The 24618-nt window shown below is 38.0% G+C and overlaps 1 pseudogene; it reads right to left on the minus strand.

Moving 5' to 3' along the window:
- Positions 1 to 21932: 21932 nt before the first annotated feature.
- LOC114686087 lies at positions 21933 to 22051 on the minus strand (annotated as a pseudogene).
- Between the last annotated feature and the right edge of the window lie 2567 nt (positions 22052 to 24618).

Below are 24618 nucleotides of genomic sequence, written 5' to 3' on the forward strand. Positions count from 1 at the left end.
CACCTGATGTAGGTTCTGGGAACCCAACCTGGTTCCTCTGGAAGAGCAACGAGTGTTCTTAAGCCCAAAGCTAGCTCTCCACTGTTACTGTTATTTTTTTGATTGGTAGTCTACAAACCTAGCTCTGTTGCATTTTGGAGTTTTAGGTATTCATTAAAATCATTAACTGGGTTTCCGGAGAGATGTCTCAATGATTAAGAGCACTTACGGTTCTTCTAGAGGACTCAAAATTGATTCCCAACACTTGTACCAGGCACCTCACACCTGCCTATAATTCAAGTTCTAGGGGACTTGATTCTGGTGTCTGCAGGCACTGACATGCGTATGGTGCATATACGTGCACACACACACACACACACACACACACACACACACACACACACACACACACTTTTTTAAAAAGCTTAATTAGATCTCCAACATCTTACCCAGAAGGCAATTGTGTCCGCTGACCTTTGCCTATTTCATCCTCAACGTCGTGTCAAAACACCAATGGAAACTGTTTTTTCTTTGCTCTTTCACAGTTAACCAAATGGACATTTAATTTTTTACAGAGCTGGGATCTGTAACCACTCCTAATTCTGTCTTCCATTGCCTTGATTTGTGACTCTTCAATATTTTCTGACTATTTTCCTGCAGTGGATCCTGGTGGCCTTTGCTCCTATTTTAGGTCAATGTATCATCTTTTTCCTGATTTTCAATCTTCTGTTGAGAAAGAGAAGGTAGAGCTTATATTTCTCACCAGGTTTTTCTTCATGATGCAAGCTCATTTTTAAACATGTGCCCATGACAGTTAATGACTCCTCTCCTAAACATTATACATTTATGTATATGTTATGCACTTGAATCTGACCAATGTGACATAGAACCTTGTTGAGGTGGGGGTAGTGAGCACTTCCATTCTCTTTGCAAACCAAACACAGAGGAATTCAGTTCTCCGGAGATGGGATTGAAGCATCAATGCCAAACCCTTTCTGACAGCAAAGAATGAAGATGATGGGCTCAAATCCTGAAAGCACTTGCTAATACTGGCTATGAGAATTCATGGACCTACCTTTCCTCCTATCCTCCAAGAGCCAGTCTGAATATCCCATCTCATGTGCAGCATTCTGTGTGCTATTAGCATAAGGCCCAATAAAGCATGTTCGGATGGCATTGTTGTTTTCTTCATGATTTCTATCTTGAGTTAAGCAAAACAGTCCTTGGAAAAGTTGGTGATTCTTGCATGAGCTGGAAACAAGAGCTGTACTCTGACTTCCATGATATCTATCCTTCAGTGAACACACGGAACCTGTAACAGGGCAACAATACTGCTTCCTCGTGGAATTTATCTTGGTCACTGGCTTAAGTACTCACTTTCGTAGGTATACTTAAATTCTGCAGACTATATTAAACCCCACATGATATACTCCAATGCCTTATATATTCTTTGATTTCCTAACTCAGCACTCTAGGAATTAAACTTCTTGCAATCCTTCCTGCCTTTTGCACCCATCCATCTTTACCTGTGTATCCACCTGCCCTTACATAATCACTATTTTGGACTTGGGTTTTTTTACTATTGTTTCCTACTTCTGGGTAGCCATGACAGCATCAGTCTTATACTCACTTTTCGTTCCTGGGTCCTAATTCCTCCTTTGGGGTCAATATGCACTCATTTCTTCCCAGAAGCCATTTCTGATCCTCTCCTGCTGATCTAGGTATTTGGAATCTCATAATAATGAGCTGCTAACATCTATCTTCATGTTGCCAAAAATTTCTCAAGGATCATGAATATTCTTATGTCACCAATATTTTCCCAAGGCTCAGCAGATAATTTTGAATTGTGGCAAATAATTCTGAGTATGAGTGATACGGGGATACCTTGGGTCCTCTTTTGAAGTTCTTAATCTTGATAAAATTATTAAGAACTGACTCAAATGGAAGCTTGAGGACAATTTCATTAGAGTTTAAAAGAAAAACCTTAGGGCAGGCAAGCTGTAAATCTCAGCAGCTGCCCAGAGAAGGAGAATAGAAAAGAGAAGGGGAGGGGGAGCCATAAAATTTGAGTTAAGCTGGTTGGTGGACAAACAGCTACATGGGGAAAGGGGTTTTGGGGTCCACAGCACTAGGAAAAGCGTACTTAGGTTCTGACCAGCATCCAAAAGACATAGAATGAAAGAAAATGCAAAATAAATGCCAACTCAGGAAAGTTGGGAGACTCAACAGAACCTCATGGCAGCTTGTCCTGACAGACCAGGCTAGGAAGTGTGAATTCTGGGAAGGAAAGTATAGTCCTTTTGTCTATTTAGCATAGCTTAAGGTAGACTTGCTTTACCTTAAGGGTTGCCTTTGACTTGGTGATTGACCAACCCAGTTGGAATCTTAGTTCTCCACACAGGACAAAGAATTCATTCTCTTGACCAGAAAGAAATAGTTTTGCTCAATAGTCCTTACTGCTGATGTATCATGAGTATCAGAGAAGTGAAGTGTTGGAATTAAGAAAGACATTGCATATGGAATCCAAATATCTAACTCCCTGCTATACTTAGTCTACAAGCTAATGTAATGAACAGTGCTCAGTACTTTCAGTAGGGAGATACCCAAGTTTGTGGCTAAGGTTTTAAACTTTCTTTTTCTCTTTCCTTCCCTCCTTCATCTTCTGTCTTTTTGATTTTTTTTAATTTTACATTTTCATCATTCTTAGTCATTTTCCTGGATGCCAGATACTTACCATGTTGGTAGTGGGCTTATAGTCCAAATATGCTCATCATCATTTTTCTGTACTGAAGATTCATACTGACGTTAGCATTTTAGTCCTTCCAGCAATCTGATCAGCTACAAAACCTGATAAATTATTTTTACTCAGTAATAATTAACTTATTACTTTAAAATCTATCACCAGTTTACGTTGCATAATTACAGCTTTGTTTTTACACAATAGTCTATTAGTTCTCTTTGTTTCCTTCTCTCTTTTAAGTATACTTTAGCCTAATTTTATTTGTAGTTCCCTTGTAGTCGTTTGACTTTCTATTTTCATTCCCTAATAAGTAAATCATGATCATTCCCCCAGACAGGATAATCTTTTACAAAGCTCTGCAAAGCTGTCTTTTGAAAGTGTCATTCACCAGATAATGAATATAATAAAATCCCCCACCCCTGCTTTCTCTCCCTCTCTCTGAATCCTCCCCACCCAGTTATCTCTGTCTTTCCATCACTCTTCTTTTGTTCTTCCGCTTGAAATTAACACACAACCATGAAAGTAATTTAAAGACACACTGTTAACTACAGAATGTAGAGAAAACACATTACAGGTTCTGTCCCAGGTCAGTAGTCCTTGCACTCTGATCCTTATCATATTAATTCTTGTTCTGCTGGCTTCGCCTCTGTGGTGATGTTTTGGTATGTCACAATACTTGCTAAAATGGAAAGGTTAATTTGTGTCTCAGTATATTTAGCATAAAGAATCAGGTAGCTGAGTAGCAAAATATGAGAGGTTTGCCAAAATATTAGAAAGGCATACGTAATGAAATTGTATCATTACAGAATTTGATGACAACAGTTGATGCCTTCTCACATTGCAGCTTGCAATGATGATAATTATATTTTTTGTATACTAGTTAATATTTGCTATTACAGGAAAAGTTTTAAACATTGTTTTGGTAGGATAATTTGTGGCCAGTCTTTTGAAAGCATTTTAAAGACTGCCAGTTTAACATAATGTCAATAGATATAGTGTCATAAGTATGCATTCACATTTAAAAGTATTAAAACTCCTCAAAGACTTTCATTGAAAGTCAAGTCTAAGCATGGCTCTAAAATAGAATCCCTTCCATTCCACCATTTACCGATGCTTTCTCTGTGGTTACTCTGTCCTAACGGGAGATTCTAAAGCTAGAAAGACCCTTTGCTTTATAATAGCTCTTTGGCCAGGCCACCAAGGGCTTTAAGATGTTGTGGCTCTGAATACAAGTGCAGAGTATTAGATTAATAGCTTTCACTTTGACCAGCAAGATCCCCCCCAGTTAGGGAATAGAAAGCAGGACCCCTGTTTTCCCTGTGGCAGAGCTCTTTGTTCCTGGAACCATGGGAGGGATTAGTTTGAATACAGCTGAATAAAATGGACTCAGTGTAGAGATCTTATCACCTTTTATCACCTGGTGAGGGAGGGTTCAATTTAATAAGACATGGTATTAACTGCTTTTGCCTTGTTGCAGATTTTTATATAGATTAGCAACCCCAGACTCTTTCCCTTTTTATTTTTTCTGCATGAGTGGTAGTGCGATTCATATGAAAAGGGGGTGAAGGCAGCAGGAGGGCAGGGATTTTTGAAGGTCCAGCTTTGATCCATATCAGAACTTGGGACTCACAGGAAGACATTATCACACTTCCTTTGTTCGGAAATCTTCCTGATCAACTTCTGTCAGAGCATTCTCAGTGGTTTTTGGTTTCAGCCTAATGGAAAACAAGGAAAAAAAAAAAAGAACTCTTTTCAATCGCATTCTGTGACTACGTTGTCGGTAAGTCCATCTGTAGTTTCAGAAACAGAAATTGGATGCACCCAAAAGCAATTTTTCCTGGTTGGAAATCTGGGCAGTAGACACAGTGGCGACCGCCAGCTCTCGCCACCATCCTCACAGTGGCATCTCTGTTTAGTGTTTTCTTTCCTTTCAGCAACATTGATTGGGTGCCAGGCCCTGTGCTAGGTGTTGAAAGGGGATACAAGACTGTGAAACCCGTCTCATGCCCCTGATTTCCCTACCTTAAAACTGCAGTTGTATCCCAAACAATGATGAATTCATTCAGTAATCTAGATCAAACCATAGACACATAGAGTATACCAGGAGGTGTAACTAAATAAAGACATCTAACAGAACAAGCATGCTTTCAGGACCCAGGCTGTAGCATAAGGTAGAGGGTTGAGTTTCCCCAAGAGCAGCACTAAAAGAAGGGAAGTAACACAGGAGACACTGTCATGTGGGTCCTGGCAAAGGACTTTTTGTTCTTCACAGCGCTCAGAGTTAAGACATGGCATGGCTTGATTGGCACCCGACGTTTGATAATTAACAGTTTTAGTACATCCTTTCTTGTCAATTTAAATTTAAACTGTGAATATTGAATTGAAACAAAACGGAGCCTGTTTTGTTCTTCTCTGTGGTAATCATTTGCAAAGATTATTCTTTTCTCCTAAAGGGATTTTTGGAATGTGTTATACAGAGAATTTTACTTGATACTCACGTATAAGTTAAAGGATGCATGCATAGTGCCATCTTTAGAGATGGAGACTGGGAGGCTTTTGAATCTTGCATTAAAGTCAGAAAGCCAGGGGCTCCACTGGAAATGGAACTAGATTGTCCCCCAAAGACAGATTGGTTAATGGTCATTATTCTTAACAAACTTACTCGCTTTCTTTCCAGATTTAACACACTCAAGAAATCACAGGAGCAACACAGCTCTCTACCAGACCAAGGAGAAGGCGAGTGCCCTCCCCTTTGGCAAAGCTAGTTGGATGGGAAGTATGTAAGAGGAAACCTTTCTGAATATAAGCTAGAGCATAATTCTTTTATTTTGTGTGTGTGTGAGCTGAATCAAAGATAAATTGTCGTAAGGAATAGCCACTATCTTGGCTTTTATTCCCAGTCAAATGGAATGCTTATCTCTGGCTACCTCACCCTGCTTCAATCTTCTGATAGTTTGGTGTTCAGATAGCTTCCATTTAACATATTCATTTGCTTTAAAAATGGAAGTTTTCTGAGCTTAAATAAAAAGCAGCTCTGTTTCCACAATGCTGAAATGGTTCTTTAAATTTCACAAATTGTCGAGGCTTTTCGCCTTCATCTTTCAAAGAGTTGGCAAATAACTGAGAAGTTCACTGTGACAATTTAAGCAGCTTGCTGTTGACACAGCAGCTAACATATTCTGACAGACACAGGAGCTTTCCAACACAGGGATCACGACTGTATGTCAGCAAAATTCAAGCTTCTACCACCTGTACTGGAAACAAACACACCAGCTTTGGACTTCCCAAAGGGAAATCGGTGGGTTTCACCTTAACGAAAATTTTTTAAAAAAGGCTACAGTAAGAAGTAAAATAAAATAAATGCAGAGAGACGGGGCGGCGGTGGGGGTGGCATGCTACAAGTCTGGATACACATCTCCTGACTTTCATGCTTTCAAGCAATATTACTCTCCATTCATGCCAACCTTCATTTATCCACCACAGTACCAGCTGTTTTACCAGCTCCGCCCAGGTCTTGGATTATTTATGTTCTCTAAAGATCTTGTACATGCATCCTTGAGATAATGTGGTTTGACGGGAAAAGAATGAAATCCAGAATCAAGGTTTGGTTTCACATTCTCACTTCATCTCTGACCCTTGTATAATAGCTTTCTTTATCAATCTAGGGTTCAGTTGCCTAACAGTAAAATGGGTACATCACCCATAATTTATTATAAGGATTAAATGATGTAACATGTGTGACATTCTAACTAATATTTGACATTAGGTATGGTTGTTTTTATGCAATTTTTTTTTAACTGGCATTATGAAAAATGTGTGATCTCCATTTCATAGTGGCATCTGCGCTTCAGATTAATGTTAGTTTAGCTCCAGGAAGTTCTTGTCCATCTTGGTGAGTGCTGGGAACTAAACTTGTGTCTGCTGGGAGAGCAGCAAGTGTTCTCAACCACTGGGCCATCTTTCAAATCCTGGGTTCCTCCACATTCTTATAAGCACTAAGAGGAATAATATCCTATTTGGTCAAACAGTCTTGTCCTTACCAAGGCAAATTACTTTTGAAATTCAGGTTTTGCAGCATTTTAAATCTATCTTGTAGCTGCCTACTGGAATATATACAGTGTTCATATTTCCATAGTTATTGTTCTGATGGTCCAGGAAGTAAATTTAAAAAATACAAGATTGCCACATTGAAGAAATAATTTTTATTAGAGCTGAACAGAAATAAAGAAATTAAAAGCACTAATTAAATGTTAAACTTTAATAAAGTTGGAGTTTTGTATAAATATCTTTCCTACTAGAGTGGAAGTTTCATAAAATTAAAGAATGTGTGTGTGTGTGTGTGTGTGTGTGTGTGTGTGTGTACACGTGTGTGCACGTGCGTGCGTGTGTCTATATACCTATTTATTATCATCAATCTATCATCTGTCTGTCCTCTAATGAGAGAAATCCACGGAGTCTGCTTTAAGGGCAAACAAATTTATTTGGGAAAGAAAACTAAACTCAAAAGACAGAATAGAGGAATTTGTCATAGGATCCTGGAAGGGTGAGACATGATCCCACACTGTTCTTCTGCCTGAGATCTGTCTGGTCTGTCCCAGCATCCATAAACACGAGGGAGGTATATGCATCCCAGGTCTTAAGAGTCCCCAGTGGCCACTCCCCAGGGGCATGTACTTCAAGGTCATAGGCAGGTGAAACAGTTACCTGCTACCTTCCAAGGAGTGGTGTTTCAAGGTCATAGCTAGCGCTGCTATCCACTACATCTTCCCCTTTCATCTAAATAAGAAAGTTCTAACCTAACAGAAAACTATATCCAATAGGAATGATTATTGAGTGTTTTCCAGGAGAAATAAAGGGTAATGACCTAACAAAATGGAATTACAACCAACAAGAACAACATCAAACAAGGGACACATAGTAAAATCCAGAGATATCCAGAACATAGGTAAATGACATGTTATGGAGATTATTCCAAAAGCTGTCCTATCCTGAAAAATCTGAATCTAGTACTTAATATGTTCTAGCTAAGATACAAGAAGAGTGTAACTGTAACTCTTGGTCTTCAATTCCATCAAAGACCTGAGAAGGAATAAAATAATACCCGAGAAAACAGGAAATGCATGCAACCAATTTTCGAAAATCTTTCGAGAATAGACAAGACAGCTGGCAGCCTGAACAGTCATCTAAAGTTTCTCAGCACCATTGGGGCATCCAATTTGACTACAGGCCTAGAATATCTGATAGACTGTTTGCAGAAGCAGGAATTTTGAAAGACTATTTTACCCTGTCTTGGCAGAGTTCAGTAGTCACTTTTCCTTGTATCCCACTCATCCAGAAAGGACAGCAGCAGTCCTGTCAGCAGTTGAGGCAAGGGCAGTTCTTTGCCCAGCAGGTCATTATGCCAGGAAGAAGACAAACTTCCCATTGAAGTGTCTTAAAAGTCTAACATTCTCTTGGGATCAGATTGATGCCGCCAGGAGCAATCGTGTCTCACGTCAACAAAATTCTGTTATTTAAATGCCTTATTTTCTGGGTCTTGCTATGGGATGTCTTTCTGTACGGTGTGTGTTAGGATTCTGTACATGCACAGCGGCTACTACCGCCTTAAAAGCCAGACACGGACTCCCACGCTCTCTCTCTCTGCACCTCTCTACCTGTTTCCTTCATCTGTTCCTGCTCTGTTCCCCCTGCCAGGCCTGGCTCCCTCCTCCCCCTTTGCCTCCATTAAAGCTCTAAAAACTAATATTGGGTTCTGCTGTGGCCATGACTCACCAGCAGCGTTCATCCTTTCACTGTGAATATCTGTTGCTCTCATTGGTTGATAACTAAAGCTGCATTCGCCTATGGCAGGGCAGGATGGAGCCAGGTGGGAAAATCCAGGAGGAATAATGAAAGGAGAAAGGAGAGTGAGGTGAGACGACAAACTGCCTTCCCAGGAGCAACATAAAATGGGACTCAGGTAAAGCCATTGAACAGTAGCGATACATAGATAAATAAAAATGCATTAATTTAAGAGGAAAGAGCAAGCTAGCAAAAAGCCTGCCATAGGCCATACAGTTGGTAATCAATATAAGCCTCTGAATTTTGTAAGTGGCTACAGGACCGTGGGACCAGATAGGGAAACTTCTGCTACGGTCCTCTATCTCCAATTCTTGGGAATAATAATAATTTCCACTATTACCTGTTAATATTGAAGTTAACATCAATAATTAAATAACTGAATTTTTACAGTGGAGTAGCATCTGATTTTTTTTTCCCAGTGCATAATTGTCTCTATTTCTGGGTTTTTTCTCTATAATCTACATTGATTTTTTTTTAAAGCAAAATCAATTCATCTGACTATAGAAGACTGAGAGTGTATAGGGTACTGAAAGAGGAGAGTTGTCCAACCTACCATCCTGTCATAGGTTCTGTTCATGTTTTTTGATTTTTTCTTGAGGATTAAAATAATGTTAGTTAGAGTTCCAAGTCTTTTCCTAGGAATTTCTTGTCTCCTCAAAGAATTCTCTCCATCACTAAGATGCCACAGGGCACTGTTTGTTTTAATGTTTAGCCAGATGCCTCATGGAGAGATCATGCAAATCCCTTCATAGTCTTTCACTTTTACTATAGGATTCTTACTCATCTACTCTCCTCAGAATTTTATAATTGATTCCTCACTCTACCTGTCGATTTTCCACACCAACGCACAACACGTTTTGTTATTATGTATTTTAACACATCTGTCCAGTTTAATTTTGAGTCAGCTCTGGATTATCTGAGTCACTCAAGTAACTTTTTTCTCAGTCTACTTCATAGGTAGCTTATATTTTCACCTTGATCACCTGCAAGTCTGACAGAAAATGTACTTCATTTGCTTTCATATAGACAGCAATTTATTTGAATATTAACTATCAAACTGTAGTTTGTCCCAGATACTTGACTTTTCTTTAAAGTTTGTTTTTTAATTAATATTATATAAAATATAATAATAAATATTATTAAACAATAGCTATAATATACTTAAAGGTGAACTTTGAATTATACTGCCTTGTTCTCTACATTAAGGATACATTTATCTTTCAGCTGTGTTTTGTAGCTTTTGTTCCACTTCAATTACTCTCCCTTTTCATAACATCTAACCACATTTTTATGTTTACTAAAAAATAAGACAGTAAAAATACACAAAGATATCAAGTGGACTGAAGCACAACCAGTCAACTGTGGTCTACCCTTTCTACTTTTCCCCTTTTCCTGTACACATTTTACTCACATTTAGCTTTTATTTCTAAATGCTACCATTTATCTCCATGTATTAAATAATGTTTCTTTCCTGTTTTTGGCTCTAACTACAATCCCTGGAATTCTTATTTTGTGGTTCACTATTTAGTTAACACCACTATTTTCCTTTTCAAAAGTGACTTTTGTTGAAATTAAGTCATTGTTCACATTGTGATTGCATAAATATTGGTTGTAACTGAGGCAAAGAAAGCTGTTATTTCAGTAGTATATGAATTTAAATTATCTTAGAGTTGATCATTTCTTTTTAACTTCCTTAGTTTTCTGAATGTCCATGTGTAATCACCCATGTGTGGATTAAACCGATTGCCAATGACATGCTAGATACATACTCTGCCACTCAGCTCTATCCAGGGTTCTTATTAATTAATTACCCTTTATAAATGCTGCAAATGATTTATCAAACACCTAGTAATAATTTCCTAAAAATATTTGGAGGCATCAGCTGATCTGTAATTCAAATTACTGATCTTCCAGGAGGCTGTTTTCTCTCAACTTGGCCTTCAAGTTTAAGATAATTTTTCTCTAGTCTTGTATCTGCTGGTTGGTGCTTCTTGCTAAATACACAGTGAAGCCCCACATATCCAGTTCCTTTCATGTCTTTTACTGATGCATGCTCTCTACTACCTTTTCACAAATTGGTAAATGGGTAATAGGTTTTTGAGACATTATACTTATCTCCCTCCAGCCCTCCTTCTCTTCTCTTTCCCACCTTCTTTCTTTCTCTCATTCTTTTGTTCTCTGTATTAAGGACTGAACCCAGGTTAAGAAAGTGCTCTACCGCTGATTAATTATTTCTGCTAATATCTTTGTTTGGAATGGTGAGAATGTAGAGCCAGTAAAAAAGGGTCTGCTCCCAAGACTAATGACCAAACTTTGATTCCCAAGACCTCATGGTAGAAAAAGAGAACTGACATCCATTTGTAATCCTCTGATCTCAAATGTGTGCATGGCATAGGTCTCTCTCTCTCTCTCTCTCTCTCTCTCTCTCTCTCTCTCTCTCTCTCTCTCTCTCTCTCTCTCACACACACACACACACACACACACACACACAAAGAAACAAAGTTTTAAATTTCTCATTTTTTCTGACTTAGCTGATGGTTTGAGTGAGAATATACTAGTAGACTAAAAAATATTTTCTCTGAGTAGTGGGAAAGCAGCCCCTGTATGTGTTTCTTTGGGAGAACTTCTAGTAAATGTTAAAAGTGGTTATTTCTCTGCCCAATTTTCATTGTTATTTCAAATTTTGGTCATCTTTCTGCCACTTTAAATGTTTTTAGGGGCAAGTCAGAAAAACTGTTGCATGTACTTTGTAAGACATTTGGGAGCCCCAGTCATAAAAGATGGCCAGTTCAGACATCATGTCCTCCAATACTAGGAGACTTCACTGGAGTTACTCTTATAGATTCCAGGAAGTTTCCACTGCACTAGATTTTCACACCACCTTCCAATTGCCCCCCAGTTCCTGTCATTTCTCTAAATACTCTCTCCTTCTGTTTCTCCACCCCCACCTGGTTCTTTCTGTTCCCATCCCCACATGTCCCCAGTCCACCCAAAAACTCTGTTTTATTTCCCCTTTCCAGGAAGACCCATGTTTTTTCACTTGAGCCCTCTTTGTTACTTAGCTTCTCTGGGTTTGTGGATTGTAGCATGATTGTCCTTTACTTAACAACTAGTGTCCACTTATAAGTGAGTACATGCCATGTTTGTATTTCTGAGTCTGAGTGCATATGAACCTGACTCAGTTGATTTAGAAGACATTGTTGTCCTCCATCACCTCTGGCTCTTACACTCTTTTTGCCTTCTCTTTTGTGGGGTTCTGACCTCTGAGGGGAGGAATTTCAGATTTCTTAAGTTCTACTAGAGGCTGAGTGTACTTCCCAGGTAGTCAAGGCTGTAAATATCACTATAGACAAAATTGGGAGATAAAATAGTAGATTATGACTCACAGGGACATAAGCAAGAAATAAGTAATAAGAATATTTAAGCATTCAAACAAATGCTCCCTGAAAGCTGTTTTCCTTGAGGTGTTTGAGAATAATAGTATGCATATTAATTTTCTGGGTGCAGTGTACTACAACAGCTAAGAACAGGGTTTGGGAATGAGCTGACATCTTAGTGTATTTCTGGGCAAAGAGTTTCAGCCATCTGGCTGTCAGATGTTCCTTTACAATGTATAGAATCATATTTTCAGTGATGATTAAATGAAGCAGTAAATGTATAGCACATGCTGTGCCTGCTACACAATAAATAATAAATAAAAACCTTGTTGAAAAAATAAGTTCTATTAATTAGTACGCTAAGAAATTTGGATCTGTGAGTTTCAAAACTATGTCTTACTTTTATCATATTGGTTGATGCTATGCTGACTTCATTGCTTTTATGTGTTCAATGAGATTAAAAAAGAAATCATGGAAATGAGCTTCTATCTCTCTAATGCCTACAATATTGTAAGTGCACAATAAATATTTGTTGAGTTAGTTAACACTAAAAGTTAAGCCAGTCTGTATTCATTCATTATATCCACTTTCAGTCAACTACTGTCTGAAGATTACCTAAACCACAATCTTCAATATAACATCAAATCATGTTCTGTTTCTATAGTAAAATAACAGCCTAGTAACAAAAAAGGTTCACTTACCTCACAGTTTTAGAAACTTAAAGTACATAATCAAGCAACTCCATTGTTTCAGATGAAGAACTTCTGGCTACATCATGATGTTTTGATGTTGCAGATGACATCATGATTGACACATGTTAAAAGGAGAGATCAGGTGGTTCAGAAATGCAAGGGCATGGAGAAACAATTTTGTTCTTCTTATAACAACCTATTTTTAAAGGAACTCACCTTGATCCTACAAAAACTGCACCAATCTGCTTGACGATGAAGCCCTTGATATCTGCCTTACCTCTTATCTAGCTTCATCTCTCCATTCCACCATCTCTCACCGCCACACCAAGGACCATGAATTCAGCACAAGAACCTTTAGGGAACATAATCAATTCATAGAAAGTATTGTTACACTTAGAGGATATTGATATTTATAATTTATCTGCAATTGCAAACGTGTCTGTATTATTCTTTAAGTAGAAGACAATTTAAACTCACTTTATAAAAGTATTACTTAGAATTACCACTGATGTTCTGCCAAAAATTACAAATGAGAATATTATGCTCTTAATTCTTGTGTCTAGTAGGCACTGTGAGGGACACTGGCTGTGTCCACTGGAGAATTAAAACAACGATCACACATACTATCTTTCTCCAAAAAGCTTATAAGATATTTAGAGATATAAACTGTAGAACTCCGAATGAATTAAAGAGCACACAAAAACCATACAGAGGAGGCACCAGAGCCCTCAACACAGAATAGGCTATTGCCATTGCTCTTGGTTGCCCACCATTGCTAGACAGTTAGACTCTCTTGCTGAAAACACACCACACTTTGGTTGCAGGACATAGAGGAAACGTGTTGGAGCTGACCTGGAAACCTCCTCTTTACTGGCTAATTTTCACTGTGCCTGAAGTGCTATGTAGGATGCTGTGAGAGTAACATCATCAATGGACTCACTCAGTACCAGATAATGCCAAGTTGCCACACAGGGTGTGCAATTGATGCAATAGTGGAATGGTTGGTATGGGAGTGGTGGATTACTTTCCAAATGGATTAGAGGACTGAGCCACATTAAGGAATTCATGTCTGGTAAGCATGGTCAAAAGCCCAGAGCCCTATTATTGTTTTGTTAAGTGGATTTTCTTTTGGTAAATTGCTCTCTAAACATGTTTTCTTATATTCATATAAGTGTGCTTCTGTCAGTTTTGGCCATAGATGCTTCTTTTTGCAATGGATAGTAAACAGCCAATAGAGAGAATTATGACTGGTAAAAATGCTGAAAATAAATGGCTGTTCAGGACTCAGTCCTAAATGAGACATCTATTTTACAATATCTCTTGCACAACATTCAAGGAAACATCTAGGGAAAGGAAATGGAAATAATCTAAGAACAGGAGAATTGGGAGGAGTGCTAGGAAACGTGGTCATCTTGACCTGACATGGCCATGGCTTCATGAAATCACTGAAGCTATTGGTTTTTGCACAAGACTCACACAAGATCAAACTAGTTTCAGCACGGATAAGGAAGAGGAAAAGGAAGTGCCACCCTGAGCTGTGGGGCAACTGACAATTGATGGCTGCTGGGGGAAAGAGATTCATTTCTTTGGGAGTATCACCAATGCTAAATTGCCCATGTTTTGGCATATGGCCTCACATTCCTGTGTGTGCAGCAATAGTAACTGCACTCAGCAGGCAAAAAAACAAGAAGAGGACATGAAGGAGGGAGGAAATGGGGGATGAATATGATCAACATACATTGTATAAATGTATGAAAATTTCAAAGAATAACTAGAAGATACTCTTTTAAAATTGTACAGGTAGAAAACACAGGATTGGGCAAAAGGTTTCAAAATGAACTTGAGACTTGAAGGTAGCACACAGTGTATTTCAGTAATTGGAAATGGAAAGAAGAGAAACAGTGAATAATGCAATGAAAATGGGAGTAGATAAGGTAAATTCTGGGTTCTTGGAATTATTATGAACTTGTTTTTTGTTTACAGTGGGAATCAGTTTCTTAAGTTCATTTTTGTTAGCAGTGAGTGCATTGTAATTTAGTTGTGTTTCTGGAAGGTAATATGGATATGCTGCTATCAAAAAAGTTAGATAAAAAAGCCAGGCAGTGGTGGCACACACCTTTAATCCCAGCACTCAGGAGGCAGAGCCAGGCCAATCTCTGTGAGTTCGAGGCCAGCCTGGTCAACAGAGTGAGATCCAGGACAGGCACCAAAACTGCACAGAGAAACCCTGTATCCAAAAAAAAAAAAAAAAAAAAAAAAAAAAAAAAAAAAAAAAAAAAAAAGTTAGCGATAAAAGAATTCAAAGCTCTGAGAGAAACCAGTCTAGAAGCCAGACTCATGCATGGCAGGTATTCGGGAAAATGTTCAAGGTTCTCTTCCCACCCTGTGTTCACTGTGCTTTTTCCTTTGGCTCTGTATTATTTGTTTTGAAAAGCCGCTTAAATAATATCAGAAAAATTAGAAGTGGTGATTCTGCCAAGGAGGAGCTATAGACTGGATCCTATAGGATGCTGATGTTTATAGAAGGTAAGACTGGGAGAAAACAATCACTGTGGAGCACTCTTTGGCTCATTGGAGAACTGGAAAAGAAAAGGGATGTGACAGAACAAGTTAGTCCTGCTGTATCCTCAGTGGAGGTCTTTGGCAATAACACAGAGTGTTCTGAAGTAGGGAAGACATTTTTTAGTTAGTGCATGCTTTCCCAGAAAGGAAAGAGGACATTTAGCTATTGCCTCTGGCTCCACCTAGGATGAGAAAGTTATTAGACCTTCAGTTTCTGGGGCACAAACTCTTTCAGTCATCTGCCATCCTCTAAGGGCCACTACTATGTCCCTGGACAGAGCAACTATGGGGACTATATTGGTCAGTTTAAGCTGCCTTAGCAACTGGGTGACTTAATTAACCAAAATCAACTTTTTTCTTACAGTTCCAGAATTCGAAGACCCAAGTCTCAGATGGTATATTTGTTGTGTAAGGCCTCTCCCAGCTTTTTCATGGTTACCTACTTGCCATACAACTACACGACATTTCATTGTAGGGAGAAAGGATAAACAGGTAGCATGCCCTCAGGTCTTCTCTACTAAGAAGAGCATTAAGGTCAAGATTACTGACATACTGCATGGAAGTTATGACATTCAAATGATTCTAACATTGACCATGAATTTAAGCAATTTTTAAAAATATTTATTTTATTCATTTTTTATTTTTTTAATGTGTATGTCCACTGAAGCAAGAAGGAGATATTAGACCCCTGAGACTTACAAGCAGTTGTGAGGAACCTGAAGTGAGCGATTGAAACTAATCTTTGGTCTTCTGGAAGAGCAGCAAGTGCTCTTAAACGATGAGCCATTTCTCAAGCCTCTCATTTTTTAAAAGAATACTCATATGAATACTGCAAAGTGTTATAAAGTATTTCATGAAGATTCCTAGAGTTAAACTTGACAATTTCAGCAATCTTTCTCTATTTTTCAGAGATAGAGACAGATTACAAATGTTACCTGAACTGATTGGTAGTTGTGAAAAATACATGGATTCATAATGACCAGTGCTTGGATTAAATGAAAAATTTTATAAGCCTTTATATCACAGTAAATTCAATAATATTTGATCTTTGGATAGCAATCACATATATGCTCTGCTCAAATATTAAAGGACTGAGGTGAATTCAATACTTAAAAGAAATAGAACTCTGCTTTTTATTCTTGTCTATGTGTGTTTGTTACAACACAATGTAGAAAGACATTGATATTTCCTTTGATACTTGGGCATAAATGGAAGAAATTGAAAAATGTTCTATAAATAGTAAAGAAATCTTTTATGTTTTTGTGGGAGGTTGGAATGTCTGAAGGTGAGTGGGTAGACCTGAGCATGGTGGCAGATTTTTCTGAAACCTATAGTCCACTTTCTCCCCAGTAGCATGCTGGGTGTGAAATCCTAGCCCTCTTCTCTGTACTGTTTCAACTGGAGGGTGGAGGCCTCTGCTGCTTACCTCTGACAGCTTTATATATTACTGAAAGGGTGATAACTTGGAGACTTTTTTCCTATTCCTTTTCTTCTTTTTTTCATATGCCATTAAAAAAAAGCACCCCAAAGTTGAAAACTGTCACTTGTCATACCAGACACTAACATTATCTTCCTATTGAATGTGGGATATTTAGTCATGCTTCTCAACTGGATTCTGACCTGCAGGATGAAACAATCACTTTCAGTTTGTCTTTTGTTAAGTTCTATGAACTAGTTGGCATTCGGTTATGCAGAAGGTGATCAAAATACATCATCAGAGATAAGCACACACCTTTATTTGTGGTACAAATGGCTATTTGGAAAATTATGTGCCATTTTATAATGTCCATATATCAGTATATTGATTCATGTAAGTGATTAGCCAAGGGATAATAAATTATGTGATTCAAATTTGGAAATGGATATCAAACAAAGAAATTACTTAGTTCTAGACTAATTAGGGGAAAGTCACAGATAGAAATTATGAGTATGTCCTTGAAGGATAGAAATATTCATCTCATTGTTGTGGATATATTATTTTAAGATGTGTTACATTGATTTATGCTGTGGAATATTTGTTTAATAATGCAAAGATGTGTTGCATTCTTTTATGTTGCATTTGTTTAACTCCGAAGTATGTTACTTTGCCTGTCTAAAACACCTGATTGGTCTAATAAGGAGCTGAATGTCCAATAGCTTGGCCGGAGAGGGACAGATGGGGCTGCCTGGCAGAGAGAATAAATAGAGAAAGAAGGGGAAGAGAGAGGAGAGAAAACGAAGAAGGAAAGGAAAGTACCAGGTGCAAGTCATCCAGCCATGGAATAAGAAGGAAAGAAAGGAATATATAATAGAGAAAGGTAAAAGTCCAGAGGCAAAAAGTAGACGGGAGAATTTAAATTAAGAAAAGCTGGCTAGAAACAAGCCAAGCTAAAGCTGCACATTCATAAACAAGAATAAGTCTCCATGGGTTTATTTGGGAGCAGGGTGGTAGGCCCCCAAAAGAGTTAAAAAAAAAAAAAACCCTACATTTCATGACTAACGCTACAAAGGAAATGTGGGAGGAGGGCTGGTTAGACTGCAGTTCAATGTATGTGAGAAAATTAGTCTAATTCTAAATCACACATGGGCAAAACATCCCAACAGGACCTGTGTTTGTGAAAAATCACTATTTACTTCTCATGCCCAGTGGAGAGCTTAAGCTATGACATGTTCCCAAACAGTACCTATTGAGTAAATGAACAGGAAAGGTGTGGTAGGTTATATGTATTTCCCGACTACTATAGATACAAGTCTGGCTTTGTAACAGAGGTTTCCAAGTCATTTTATCTAATTGATCACTTGATTTTATTCCTGGCTTTTAGACAAATATGCTCATGACTTGATATTCAGTCTCCTTTGCAGCTCCACAGTGTCCAGCATATAATGCCATTTTGCTGTGATGAGAATCGTACACAAACTATGTTTTCTTTGATTGGAGTTTTGAGTGTGAGAGGTGACTTATACCCAGAGCTTAGAGCAAATCCAAAAAAAAAAAAAAAATCTGAAGAAATCTAGGGGAAAAATAGAATCCCACAAAACCCGGCATGTTTTCTTGTGTTGTGCTTTACATGTGGTCTCACAGCAGAGACGTGTTTAGATACCAAATTGTCACTTCAACGGGAGAGTTTTGCTAGTCTGGAAAGGGCCCAGGCAGGTCAATAAAAATGTACTGTGCACTGACTAGTGCCATGACCCATGTCTAAGTTTCATTCTCAAGAACGTGTGAAAACAGCTTTGAGAATCTCCAATTTAGGTGAAACAGTAAGAGAATATTATACCTGACTTTATTGTTCTAAAAGTCTGGCAATGTGCCAGAGGAAGATGAGTATAATAAATGCCTAGATGCTCTTCCACCTGTAAGTGTCTCATTTCAACTGCCTACAAGGGGGCTGCCAGATGAATGGTCACATGACAAATTTGGTAACATTACCTCCACTTACAAATCCCTCATCATATGTCTGTGGCTTTGATCATAACATTAAAAGTCATTGGAATAAAGTAACAAAACCAGCTTAGGTACTCCCAAGTGCCCTTTCTCTTTCCTTTTTTAAAATGAGTATTCATCAAGTGCTTATTATGCCCTCAATCTGTTGCTTGATATTCACTTACTCATTCTTAAAAACTCACCCATCCTTTACCTACCTGTCATTCCTTTCTTGAACCCACAGGTTTGAAGAACATACTCTTTACGCCAATCATTTTACATTACATTTTCACCCTAATTTGTAGCTCTTGGGAGAAGTTACTTTGTCTACAACAAAGCCTATATTTCATATCCATAAATTGTACAATGCCTTCCACATAACAGGTCTTTAAAAACTGTGTGCATGTGTATGAGGTCAGAGGAAAGCTTTGTGGAAGTGGTTTTCTTCTTCCAGCTTCCCATGGGTTCCAGGGACGGAATTTAGACTGTCAAGAGTACATCCTGAGGTAGGCAGTGCTATCTCACCAGCCCCACACTGTGGGCCTTTTTTAATAGATGTGGGTATCAGTTCAGGAGCAGCTGCCCTTTTCTGATTGAATCTGATTTTTCAAATGATGACTTTCAGAACACTGATTTAATTTATTCCCTTGACAAACATTTCTGAAGGAACTGTTAGGTGATGCTTCTTATGCTGGCACATTCCATAGCCAATTTCTTCAGCATCAATGGCGTTGAGGAAATAGAAGGCAGGTGATGTTGCCATCTTACGCCTCCCATGTGGCATAAATGTTTCTCAAATTCTGATTTATGTGAGTCTAAAGCTCATGCTCTTTTTTGATGCCATAATTTTTCCTCTAGGTTGGAGCATAACTTTCTGTACATCTTATAGAGGGAAGAAAATACATTACAACTTAGCTTCGGTAGTAATGAAATTCTTAGAACTTTAAATTTATTTATCACTTGATCACAATGAGCACATAGTTGGAAGTCCATCCTGAGGCAGGATGTGAATGGCTAAAAACTGACTCTTAGGATTTTATTTTCTACTTGTTAATAAATTATTAGATGGAAAACACTTCTGTAATGGAAATCTGTAGGGGATGGATTTTTCTACATGTTTCCTATCCCTTTCTGAAACTTTATATGAATCCAGAAGATTATTTGATACTGACTGTGGTATAGAAACAAGGATGGATAACTACAGGCTGAGGCAAATAGAGAAAAGAGGGAAATTACAGTTGATTATTACTAGTGTTCTGCTTCAGACTAAAGATGACTATAAATTCTTCACATTCCTCAAAAAGGGAAATGAGATTTGTTTCTCCTTTCACTGATTTTGGGATGAAGAAGGGACACATTTCTAACAAGACCACACTTCCGAATAGTGCCACTCCTTATGGGCCAAGCAGTGAGACATGAGTCTTTCTAAGTTCTTCATCACCAAGGAGGAGCTCATGACCTATTTCTAACAGCTCTAGTCACTGTGATCATTTATTTTAGAAAATCCCATTTTTTCTGGTCCTCTTTCATATAATTTACATTTATGTATGATGCTGGTTTATGCTAAAGCATGTGATTACTTGAAAAATGGCTTAGAAGTGCTTAACCTTGAAACATACTGAAATGAATGCCTACTCAATTCACTGAAGTGTACTTCCAAGTCTGTACCTTGCAGTACACTTTCTCCTGCAAAGAACATGGGCCCTAGCTAGCTATTTAATACTGTGGCTCTGCCTGTCACATCTGTGCTTCACATTTATTTTCAATCATTGTGTGTGTGTGTGTGTGTGTGTGTGTATGCACGCACGTACAAGCACTCAGACTCGTTCATACAATAGGATGGGATAAAGGAAACATTTTTGTTATTTTGTGGTAGGAAGAGTAATTTCTTCTTTCAACATCTGACAGGTAGATGCCTCCCCTGCCATCTAATACCCATCCACCTCATTCACCCACATCTGTCTTTAGTGACTCCATGAAGAGATGGCGCTGCGTTTCTATATTCTATGATCTCACAAACACTTTATTTTATTTTTAAGATTGTAGTAATAATGGCAACAAAGCATAGTTTTGTTTTTTTTCTTTCCATTTAGCTCTCTGTTGTACACTAAATATCTTTATTTCAATGAACTTAGAAATCATTTTTACTTTTGTTTTTGAACAAAAGATGCATAAGCTAATATCAAGTAGAGGAAAACTAAAATTATATCAGTGTTCTTTTTATATATTCTAGGCACACACTATTTAAACATGTATAAAATCTCATGTACACCATTTATAGATGTATAAAATGTCATCACTTTGTTTTTTACAATTTGCTTTACAAGGATGATACTTAGATAATTTTACTAACTTGTTTCTATTATTCCAATCTTTGTAAATGATGATTTTGACTTATGGAAAATAATGCATTGTAGGGATTAAACCATATGCAAAATAAAATAAAAGACAGTAGTACTAGAACAAGAAGGTGTAAAAATATCATTGTAAAGCTCTCATGCTAAGTGTAAAATAGTATTATGCTACTTGGAGTAATGCTATTAAAACTAAGTGAAGGGTGTGTGTTATATACTTAAAAGCAATCAAAATAACAAGGGGTATGACTAAAAGCCTAACAAAGAAAATAGATTCATTATAGCTAATCAATTAATCCAAAATACAAAAGGGGAGGGGGTGCAGAGTGAGAACAAATAATAGACGGCACAAAGAAAAGAAACCAGAAGCTGATGGATTGAAGCCTGATTCTAGCAATGAGACACTAAAAGTGACTTATCCAAACATACCTATTTGAGAGGAGTCAGGAGTCAGTTTGCCATAACAAGAATGGTTCTAATGTTCTTTGTTACAGCTTATAGAGGAGCATTTTGGAAAACAGAAGGGGGGGGGAGATCACCTATTACTACACCACCATCATCATTACAACGTGAATTCATTATCCTGAGACATTTTCCAAAGAGAGCTTTATTTGCTCCCATTGGGGTGTGTTCAACTTGCTTGCCTGCTTTTCTCTCTCTACAGGGTCTCACTGCAGGACCAAACTAAACCTCAATGCATTATGGGAGCTCATTCATATATATGGACTCAGAAGGAAACTTTTTTTTTTTTTTCTATCACAGGCAATTTATTTTGTTCTATTCATTCACAGTTAATACAGAAAATACTTGGAAACATTTCCATATAATGTTTGACACAGAAATCATCAAATAGAAGTATACAATGTTGACAGGAGGTAGTACATTTATAATTTATAACCCCAAATGTATTTATAAATTAGAAATGGAAAGATCTACAAATGAAATTATGAAGGTTCACCAAAGTCATTTAATCTGTCAGTTTCTCATTTTTTGCACCCGGTATTCCCAGGCGGTCTCCCATCCAAGTACTAACCAGGCCCGACCCTGCTTAGCTTCCGAGATCAGACGAGATCGGGCGCGTTCAGGGTGGTATGGCCGTAGACCAGAAGGAAACTTTTAATGTTAGTCAAATAAAACTTTCATACTATCACAGCCCGGGGTCTGTGCTGATGTCTGTGGTCATGTTACCACCAGGGACCATGGGTGAACTGGCCCTGATGGCTTGGGCCCCAGAATGGGAGACCTGCTCTCTGCAATGCCTCCCCTCCCCCCACTTCTCCAGAACTGGCTCCAGTAGCATGAGCTTGGGAAAGCTGGCCCTGACCTTCGACTGCTCTGGGGGAACTGCCACCCTCTGATCTCTCACCCCCTGTGCGCTGCTGCAACAGGAGAGCTGGCCCTGCCTCGTTTGTGTTCGAGAAATGGCCCCTATGGCATGGGAAAGCTGGCCCTGATCCTCACCTGAGAGGGGCAGTCCCAGTGGAGGCCCAGCGTGACCAACTCAGCTACCACTCAGGTCCCTATCCAGGGCTTTGAGGTGGTTCACCTCAACATCTACCCCATCTATGACCTGCTGGAGCTGGTGAAGATACCCACAGGATCTCCGTGACTCTGGGCAACAGCAGGGTATCCGAGAGAAGTTTCGGTTAGGGTCAAGTATTGATGGTGTACCAAAAACCAGAGGCCTTGAATCACACCAACAGTGAACATTTACTAGTAAAGTTGTTTGGGCAAAAGGGTGTATCGTGTGACACACCGCAGCTCCCAAGACCACTACAGCAAATGAACATGTGATGGAAAGGTGGGAAAGATGGGGGGAACAAAGTGGTCTTTTTCTTCTTTAAATTATTTTTATTTATTTATTTTTCTTATTTTCTTTTTGGTTAAAGGAGGCTACAAAGGTGGAGGATGGACACTGAAGGCCTGAGAAATGAGTGGGATTAGGATGCAGGATGTGAAATTTCCAAAGACTCAATAACATAATTGTGTTGATTTAAAAAAAAAAAAAAAAACTTTCTCCTATTGAACTGCATGATAAGTAACAGGCCACAGCATAAGGAAACTTCCTAATTTTAAAATGTTAAAAATATCTTTGTTTTCAATACCTATTGTCTCAGTTAGAGCCTCTATTGCTGTGAAGAGACACCATGACCACAGCAACTCTTATAAAGGAAAATGTTTAATTGAGGTGGTAGCTTACAGTTTCAGAGGTCTAGTCCACTATCATCATGGTGGAGAGCATGGTGGCATGCAGGCAGACGTGGTTCTGGCTACATCTTGATCAGAAGGCAACAGGAAGCGGTCTATGACCATGGGTAGTATCTTGAGTATAGGAGACCTCCAAGCTTGCCCCCACAGTGACTCACTTCCTCCAACAAGGCCATATCTATTCCAGCAAAGCCACAACTCCTAATAGTGCCACTCCCTATGAGATTATGAAGGCCAATTACATTCAAAATACCACACCTATCCTTGGGTAAAAGACTTACCGCAGTAGATGTTGATGATGCAAAGGTCCAGTTAGTAACCTTTATCTATCTATCTATTTATCTATCTATCTATCTATCTATCTATCTATCTATCTATCTATCTATCTATCATCTATCTATCATCTATCTACCTATCTATCTATCTATGTTATTTATCATTCACTCATTAATTCATTCCATTCTTTTCCTTCAATTCATTCATTTTCCAACATTGGGGAATTAAACCTTAGGTTTTTCATGTGCCAAGCAAGTACTCTATAATTTAATTAAATCTTCAGACCCAACTACATTTGTTAAGTACATGACTATTCTGATTTTAACGTGATTTTCCTTAACTCTTAGAAAGATATTTAAAATTTTTTCTTAGAGTTATTATACAATGTCATTCATTCCAAAATTATGAAAATACCTAAAACAAAAGTTTCTGAGTCACAGACTACTGAGCTTATCTCTTTTGGTTGAACTTAAAGGCTATATATACAACCTCTGGCTTAGACTTTGGCATGTAGTATTTATTAACTGACTTCTTTTTGAATTAAGTGCACATAAGTATATCTCTGAGAATTATCATTTGAACCACATCGAATATCAAATTTCACAAAATAGATGTGTGATATGACTCAGGAATATGCTGTTAAAATAATTCTAATATAGTAGAAATATGCTCAACACTGGAGGAAAAAAATTAAAATTCAAATAATATGAAGGCTTGAATCATGTAAAGACTTGAGACCAACTTGATAGCTGTGGTAGGAAATGCAGTTTTAAACAACCAGCTCTCATTGTAAACAATAATACATACCTTTACTTCACATTTATTTAATATTTGTCTATAATTGAGATATATAATTATAATCACTATTTCTACTTAGTTAGCTACATTTAAGATACATTACAAGGTCAATAGCCATAGGTAACTTATCCTGTCTGAATACTGTACCATTGTGTCCATGTGCCATCATTTACTGGATTATTTCTATTATATGTTATTAAATTACTTAGTTTTTTCGATATAAGCAATGCTGTCCTAAATGTGTTCTTTTCACGACTACTTTCTTGTTTTAATGAATGAGTTCTTGACCACCGAAACCCTTTCATGATATTGCAGTAGGTTTAGATTCAGTCCTTTATATATAACCTTTCACAGTGTGACTTTTCAGATTCAAGTGTGCCAGAAGCAA

The sequence above is a fragment of the Peromyscus leucopus genome, chromosome 12 (genome assembly GCF_004664715.2).
Source record: "Peromyscus leucopus breed LL Stock chromosome 12, UCI_PerLeu_2.1, whole genome shotgun sequence".
Classification (NCBI taxonomy): Eukaryota; Metazoa; Chordata; class Mammalia; order Rodentia; family Cricetidae; genus Peromyscus; species Peromyscus leucopus.